An 8,425-nucleotide genomic window follows, 5' to 3' on the forward strand; every position below is an offset into this window, starting at 1 on the left:
CGGGGCAGCGGGGCCGGGCCGGGCTTCCGGAGGGAAGTGCATGGTGCCGGGTTCCGCTCACCGGGCTGCGCCGCGTCGCCGTGGTCACCCGGCCGGCCAGGGGGTGCGTGACTCGGTTCCGAAGCCTCCCGACGGGTCCCCAGTGCGCGCTTGAGTCTCAGCGCTTGGACCAAAGATCCATTTGCAACCAGACAAAAAGTAAAGTTCCCCCTGAGGCCCGAAAGTTGCCTCGCCGGCCCTCCAGCCCCCGCGCCCACCGCGCACATGCACACACGCACACCGCGCCTGGAGAGACTTTGCAGAGGGGAGAGTTGGCTTTTGTGCAGAAGGCTCGCGTGACTTGGTTTCCCGGTAAACCAGGGTTTGCTCGGTAAATGCCTGAGAAGTGGCCCAGGGCCTCTGACTTGCCCTCTTCTCTGTTTCCAGCATCTCGTGGGTCCTGTGTCCTGGACGGGGACGCCCAGGGTTCCAGAATGCACGTGTGGCTGGGACAGCTCGGGGTCTGGCCCGCATCCTCCCCGCCCTCCTCGGAGAAAGGACTGCTGGTGACCTGGTGAGGCCCTCTTACCCGGAGTCTGGCCAGGACTTTACAGTTTGAATATGGGTAAGGACCACCATTCCCATTCCTTTCACCTGAGTCTCCGGATACATTGATTCCCCCCAGCTCCTCTTCACTGTGTGTTGGAACACCTTCCGGGTCGCTTGGCAACACCTGGCCTGCTGGCCCCGAGTATCTACAGGGGGAAGGCTGGCTGGCCACGCTCTGCCGCGCCTGGGGCACACCCTGGCATTACCTGGTTGGCACTCGAAGGGCAGGGAGTGGCAGAGGGATGGGTGCTATGGAGGGGGTTGTGCCCAGCCTTGCTTTAGAGCTGGGAAGGGATCCCCATGGCTCACCTATTACAGACAGAAAGCCGCGTCTCCAGCTTTCAGGGTGCTCTTGAGCCACTGAACCTTTCTTTTGGTTTTAGAAGTTTTTGCGTACTCTCAGAATTACACTCTGGAAGGAGGGAGTGTTAAGTCCATGTCTAGTTTTGCAGCCATTACCATTCTGGGCGAGGCTTTTGAGAGTGCTGGTTACCAGGGGCTCTGGATCTGAACCCTGAGCACTCCGTGTCTTCCTCACCATCCCTGACTTGAGCCCATTGCGTTCACTCTGTCTGCCAACACATCTCCTTAGGGTCTTCCTCTCTTTCACTTACCCTCCAGCTTTCCCAGCATCAGGTCCCTCTCCAGGGAACAGCCTTTCCTAACAACATGTCTGGGGTATGTGAGGCTGAGTTTTGCCTGCCTCATCCCCAGAATGTATCTGTTTATTGTTTGAAAGTTCATGAGATGTTCATACTGTCCTCCTACACCACAGCTCAAAGGCATCAAGGCCTCTGTCGTCCTTACTCATTGTCCAGTTCTCAGATGCACAGCAAATGAGTGAAAAGACCATGGCCTGAATCAGGTACACCTTAGTCTTCAAACTGACTGCCGGTACTAATGACTCGCGGGTGGCGCAGTTGCTTAAGCACTTGGCTGTGGATGGAACAGTTCGGTTATTTAAATCCATGCAGAGATGGTTCAGCAGAACGATCCGGTGATGTTCTCACAGCCATTTGAAGAACATGTGGAGTCAGAATGGACCACGTGACAATTGTAGTATTAGCATTTTTCTTTCCTTGAAAAGGCATGTGAAGTGAGATAACACATACATAAATTCAGAGGTCCCATCTCGTTTGTGGTCCAGGAGAGCGAATGGCAACTCTGGGTGTAGAGTAGGTGGGGGGTTGAGCTGCCAGCCCAGAGGTGAAGCCTCTGGTGGTTTGAATGTCTTAGTGAGTCGGTGGGAGAACGATGGGCAGTCTCCTCCCATGTGACTGACCGCCTCTCAAAACCCACTGGAGGGTCAGCTGTGGGTCAGTTCTGACCCGATGGCAGTGAGCTTGCGTTTTGGTAGCTGATGGTGTTGCAATGGTTAAAGCGCACCATTCAGTGGTTGGAGGGACAGCGCAGGAGGGAAAGGCCCTCTATGAGGTGGATTGATTCAGTGACTGGGATAATTGGGATGAGAGTGTCAGAGACAGTGCGATTGACACAGGACAGAGCAGAGTTTAGGGCTGTTGTACATAGGGTCGCTATGAGTCTCAAGCGACTCGACGGCACATAACAACAACATTCAGTGGTTGGCCTGCACAGGGGAAGATGAAGGCTGTCTCCTTCCATAGCCATTTCAGCCCTGGAAGTCGGAGGGGTCAGATCCTTAGGTGCTGGGAGTCAAAATCAATGTGATAGCCGTCCGTTTTGGTTTGGTATTACTGATGGCTGTGTAGATACTTCACTAAACACTTAGAGAAGGATGAGTGTGTAAAGTGTCCTAAGCCGAGAACTCATCGTGTGCTGCTTCCTGTTTGTTGCGTGTTTTATAGGAAGGGGACACTCTTGTCTTTGACATGACATCCTGCTGTCATCCACGTCCACACGCGGATGGCTTTAATGCACAGAAACTTAGTTCTCACTTAGTTGTGTTGTTCAGTCCTGTCAAATTGGCTCCAACTTACAGAGACCTTGTGTCCCAGCAGAAGGAAAATGCACCCGTCTGATGTTTCGCCGTCCTGCAGTCCCTGCTGCGCGCAGGCCCCGGTCAGTCCCTCCTGTTGGACTCTTCCTCTCTTTTTACGGACCCTCTGCTTTATCCAGCCTGGTGTCCTTCTTCCAGCACTGGCTGCTCTTGGTTTGAAGTCTGAATTCCTGGCACCAGCTCTCGGGGAAGACCATACCTCTCTGCTGGATCTAGGGGACTGCCCTTGTCCTAGGTTCCTTGGGGATCCCCCGTGTCTTAGCTCACAGCAGTCTCCCTCGCCCTGCTTCCTGGCTGGTCTCAGGAGGACGAGGTTTACTCAAGACCTGCTCGACACCGACCCTGCCTCATGCACCACAGAGGGCACCCATCTCCCACTGCAGTCGCGGCCGTCGCCTGAGCTCAGGGTTTGCAGCACACGCGTTTGTTCCGTCTACAGAAGTGAGTGATCTTTTTAAGTTCTCTCTTCCCATCCCCTCTCTCTCTTCCATCTTTGGAAATGGCCCCTGGTGACTCTTAGCACTTATGTTAAAGTTTTGCTCTTATCAGGGAGAGAGGAGATGGTGGAGAGGAGATAACTTGTGTGAACAGTGTTGGTCTGAGTGGGATGTGGTGGAACGTGCTGTGTGTGACGCTGAGTGTCTTGTCACACTGTGGAGCCACGTGGCGGTGGTTTCAGGACCCAGGGCACATTGATTCCAGCCTCCACTGAATGATGCTCACAAACGTCAGGTCTGAGGGCTATTTCCGAGTGGCTGTGGGGAGCACATTCAAAGAACATCCTTATCTTGATCTTGCCGTTAGAAGACTAGAAACAGCCGGGGGCAGCTGAGCAGGCCCTGCGATGGCCACTCGAGCTGTTGGATGATTGTTTTTACTAGACTGTGCACCTGGAGCAGGCTCGACATCCTCTCTGAGCCTTGCTCCCCGCGTGGGGCTGACATGAGCCGGACAGCCTATCTCCCAGCATTCCTGTGCTCCAGGTCCCTGTAGTAAATCAAAGATGGTGACTAACCACATCACATTTTTGTTATTTTGCTTTCTCAGGGTACAAAGTCTAGAGATTTGGGTATCAGACTGCAGTGCATGAAGTGTGCTATAAACTCAAAGTCATTGCCATCAACTTAGAAGGACTCTGAGCTCTCTCTCGAGCAGGTGTTCAGAGGCTGTAAGTCACGCAGGAGGAGACTGCCCATCTTTCTTTGCACAGCACCTGGTGGATTCAAACCATATGTCTTTGGGTTGGCAGCCATACTCATCCACTTTTCTTCCAGATTTCCCTGAAAGTGTGCTATGGCGTATGAAAAAGTTTGGGATATCATGAGAACGACTGAAATGTGACGCAGAAACAGGAAGTGATCATATGCCTTGGGGAAAATGATGGCATTAGATTTTCTTTTTAGGAAAAAAATGCAGCCTCATAAAAATATGGTAAAATGAGGGTGTGTGCGTGTGGGGGGTGTGTGTGTGTGTGCAGAGTAAATTCTGAATTCTTTGGCATCGGTGGTGTTCTGCCTAGTTCTGGAACATTCCTTGTTTCTCTTTGGTCTGGAAGCCTGTCTGTTACCTGTTCTTCGAGAGGGACCCTCCTTTCATCTGCCTGTGTCTTCAGGTCCGCAGGCTGTTTCTTGTCTCCTCACCTTTGACAAGGTGGCTCCTCTTCCTGGAATGTTCTTCAGAGGTTCCTGCTGTGCTTGGTTCCTGCTTAGATCTTGATGCCAGCGTCACCGCCTCCCAGGTGCCCTCTCTGATTGCTCCACCTTCTGGATCATTCACGGGGCCGGTGGTGGCAGAACGAAGCCCTCAGAGCACCTTCCATGTGGGACGCTGGGTTCGTGTCCCAGCAGATGCCCCTCAAGCCCGGCTGCCTGTCATCTGCCAGCGGGAGGGGGCGTGTTGCCTTGATGCCGATCACCTTTCACCAGCTCTTCCAAGATGCACGAGGAAGCCAGGCCTACGACAGCCCTGTGGATCACACAGAATGCCCAGCTGGCCATGGGATGGATGCTGTGGGCCCTGAGAACAGCACAGATCCGTCAACGCTGTCTCACTGCCCTGCATCTCTCCCTCAGGGTCACAGGTGGACTGGCACCTCCCTTCTGGTGGGTGTGCACTGAGGACAGAGCTGGGGTTTCGTGTGATTTATCGATTCCTGGTTGGGTTCATTTGTGCAGTAAAACCTGGCAGGTTTTACTGAGGACTGCTGACCCGGCAGAGGACTGCAGGACCTGACAGAGGGACTGGCCCTTGCTGGACCCATGGATCAGGACAGCACTGCTGGTGACACGATGCCTGGACCTTCGCCATCCATCTCTGCTGTTGGAGCTAATTGCAGCCTGCGGGCAAGAGGGCACCATGGGTTGAGAACTGGATGTGCCAGATGCCAGCTGGGTTTCTCAGGCTCGGACCCAGATGTGCAGTCAGCTGCTCAGAGCTTCCGGGGCAGGTGTCCAAGCACCTCAGCAGACATTCACGGTGCTCTCTGCAGAAGAGGTGGCGTGATCGACCGAGGCTGTGCGTGTACCTGGTAAACTCAGGGCCTGAGATCTTAGCTCTCAGATGGTTTCTGTTTGGACCTCCGGCTGACCCTCCGTGGGCTTCTGAGGCTGCACCTTTGTCCAGTGGAGCCGCTCGTGGGTTCGAACCCCCAGAGAGGCCCAGCCTGTAGCTTAGGAGCAAAACAGTAAACTACTGAGATGTAAGAAGTGTTGATGGCTGTAAGTTGTTTAAAATTTCACAATGATTTGTTGGGAACGTGTTCTGATTAATCGGCAGCATCTGCAGAAGACTTACCTTTTGTCCTTAAGAAGCTGGTATGATGAGACCACAGGACAAGAGAAATGGAATAAAGAAGAGAACAGTGTCCCCACAGGGCTGTGTCCCCAGTGTTGGGACGGGAGGACTGAGTGAGGATCCGAGTGCGGGAGACACTGACGAGATGGCCCCGCGCTCCCCTGCCCCAGGAAGGCGCCCCCGCGAGCCTTCATGGATGATTCTCACGTGTTCCCCGTGCACGGAGTCAGCACACTGAGATTGTCTCTTGAAGCTGTGGACAGGGTACCCCGTTTAGGGAACATATTGGGGAGCAGTGCCTGCCCCATTCTGTCAGTACAGACCCTGCAGAGATGGAGAGGATAGAGATGGGTACTGTAGAGAGTGTCTCCAAGGCTGGGAGCAGGGTGAACCCCTAGAAAGGAGGAGACTGACATGTCAGTGAAGGAAAGGAAGACTCTTTCACTGACCCTCACGTACCTTCACTGATCCATGCATCTGCCCAGAGCCCTGCGCCTGCCCTGCAGATGAGTGTGGGGCTGGTGAGGGCCGGGGGGCTGGCCGGGGCGCTGGTGAGGGCTGGGCATTCACCACCGAAGCTTCAACTTCCTCTCCTCTCCCTGGGCTTCTGAGTGTCTGCCAGCAAAGCCTGCTCTGGCAGTCCTTGGCCCTCGCTCTTGGATCCACTCGTTTTGCTCTTTGGCTTTTCTTTGTCGGGTGATGTTGCGTTCCCTATTGATCCCAGGAGTCTGGGGACTTGGCCTTGTGGCTTCAGGAGCATGTGGCAGTTGAGCTGGCCCCTGGCGAGGTGACCTGTACTAGATTTATTAGATCAGGAAGGGATGCCGGTAGAAGAGTGGTCCTTCCAGCCTCTCTTTCTCCCTGGGGAGTCTCAATTTCTCATTTAGTTTCCTTAGTTCAGTGGAGCTCTTCCGCCCTGGAAGGGCCCCTGGTGGTGCACTGGTCAAGCACTTGGCTGCTAGACCTGGTGTCTTTGGTTCCCTTCCTGGTGCTGCCTGCGGGGAGGATGTAGTGATCTGATTCCATAAAGGTGGCGGCCGGGAAACCCTGTGGGGCTGCTGGGGATCAGAATTGCTTCACTACATACAGACTCGACTGCACTTAACAGCATAGAGAGAGACCAGTTGGCCTAGTGGACAGAAAGTGATGCTACCAAGCCAAAGATAGAGGACTCTAACCCATGGCCCTCAGGCCTGTTTTTAATTGGTTCTGGTGAAACATTCTTCTATGTCGTATAGCCCTGGTGTATCCACTGTGTTAATGGTTACCCTTGGTGGACAGTGTTTGGTGGAGCTCCCCGATTAAAACAATCTTGGAAGCAGGAGGGGCATCTACTTCCATAAATAGCTTGCCTCCGGAAACCCTACAAACCTGGAGCAAGGATGAAAGTCAAGCAGTGTTTGAGGACTTGCGTTTGTAGGGTCGCTATGAGTCGTCTACGACTCGATGGCACTTAACAACAACAACATACAGTGCAGCAGCCTTCTGTGAACTCCTAGGGAAGGTGATGGGGAGAGGCCTTTTTGGATGAGACCTTGCTTGTCAGAAAGTATCTCCATTCTTAATCCTGGTAACGTGGTTTGTCCACCTGGGCGTAAACTCTGGATCCTGGCTAATGTGTTAGTCGGACCCTAGGCTGTGCTGCAGTGACAAATCTGCTGTCTGGTCTTAGTGATAAAGGCTTGTTCCTTGTCTTTTGTGGTTTGGGTGAAGGTTTATGGAGTAGCTCAGTTTCCATTTGGCAGTTGTACTCATTTTTTCTCGTAACAGCGGCCTCACTCCTCCAGTGTGACAGCATCCTTCCTACTCCCTCCCTGGCTTTTCTGTTTGCGCCCAGCCTCGCTTCCTGCCCCTCTCTGGCCTCTGAGTTTTGTTTTTGCATCCACGTTGCCCTTTTGTCTCGTGTGGTTGGTTGATTCTGAGAAGTCCGTTTCTCACGAGTGTTACTGTTTGCTTACCAGGCCTGGCTTTTGGTAGGCTGTGAGGGGATCTGTAGGTGGGTCTGTTCGAGGTTTGAAGGGTGTGTTAAGGGCCACAGTTATGGTGGCTTAGTGGTGAGGAATTGCACGGCCAACACAAAGGTACGCAGTTTGAATCCACTAACTCCTCTGCTGGATGGGTGGTCTCCCTGCGATTTACCGCGTCTGATCTGAAGAACTGCTGGAGGGTCAGCTGTGGGTTGGTTCTGCTACACAAGAGCAGCCCATCCCTGTCACATCAGTGAAGTAGCCTTTGAGAGGTTACCTGCACAAAATCCGTAGGATTTTGAGTTCTGGGCTACATTTTCTGCCTTTCTGTCCAGGACCTTCTCCCTTTTGGCGCAGACGGTAGTTGTTGCTGGGCACCGTCTAGTTCTTCTGGTCTCAGAGCTGTGGGGGTTGTTTCGCATGGTCAGTCATTAGTCCTTTGGGCTAATTATTTCTGTGGGTCTTTGATGTCTTATGGGTGGGGAGGGACAGCTCTCACAGAGCCTGGCTGGGGCCTGGGGCTCCCATGATCTGTGGCTCCAGTCTGTTTCTACGCCGTGTCCCCGTGTGCCCCGTGGCTCCGTGTGGTCACAGCGTGTACAGTGTGAGCAGCAGTGCTGACGGGCCACATGCTCCGTCAGCGCGCTGGCCCAGAAACATCACCTGTCACTTTTGCTCATTGTCCAGCGACTGACCTGACGTGGACCCGTGAGGATCTGAGGCAGGAAAGATCACACAGATAGTCACAGAGCTGTTAGTGGACTCTGTGCAGGAGCAGTCCTCCCTTATCTCATTAAGTATGCTAAAAAATGTGTTACGGTGAAATAGAGAACAGAGTACTTGGGATCGCAGTCGTTCTGTGTGACCAGTGTGGTAGCGTGACAGACCTTCACCAGGTGGTGCAGCCCCCACCCTGTGGCGTCCCCTTGAATAGAAAGGCATGAGGACAAGTCACTGTGCTCCCCCCTTGCACCTCTCGTAGCCACTGAGGCCTCCTGTCTTCAAGTTCCTTTGCTGTGGGCGTTTCATGCTGTATTTATCGTTTTAAGTCTGATGAATATCACTCTGGGAGCTCTGGTGGTCTAGTGATAAGAAGCTG

At 53.5% G+C, this 8,425-nt stretch overlaps 1 pseudogene; it reads left to right on the forward strand.

The window, feature by feature from the left end:
- The window catches only part of LOC102859591, a 6,585-nt pseudogene extending 6,028 nt beyond the window's left edge, over positions 1 to 557 (forward strand).
- The last annotated feature ends 7,868 nt before the right edge of the window (positions 558 to 8,425 follow it).

Source organism: Elephantulus edwardii, unplaced genomic scaffold (genome assembly GCF_000299155.1).
Source record: "Elephantulus edwardii isolate Elephantulus edwardi_28Jun2011 unplaced genomic scaffold, EleEdw1.0 scaffold00118, whole genome shotgun sequence".
NCBI classification, from domain to species: Eukaryota; Metazoa; Chordata; class Mammalia; order Macroscelidea; family Macroscelididae; genus Elephantulus; species Elephantulus edwardii.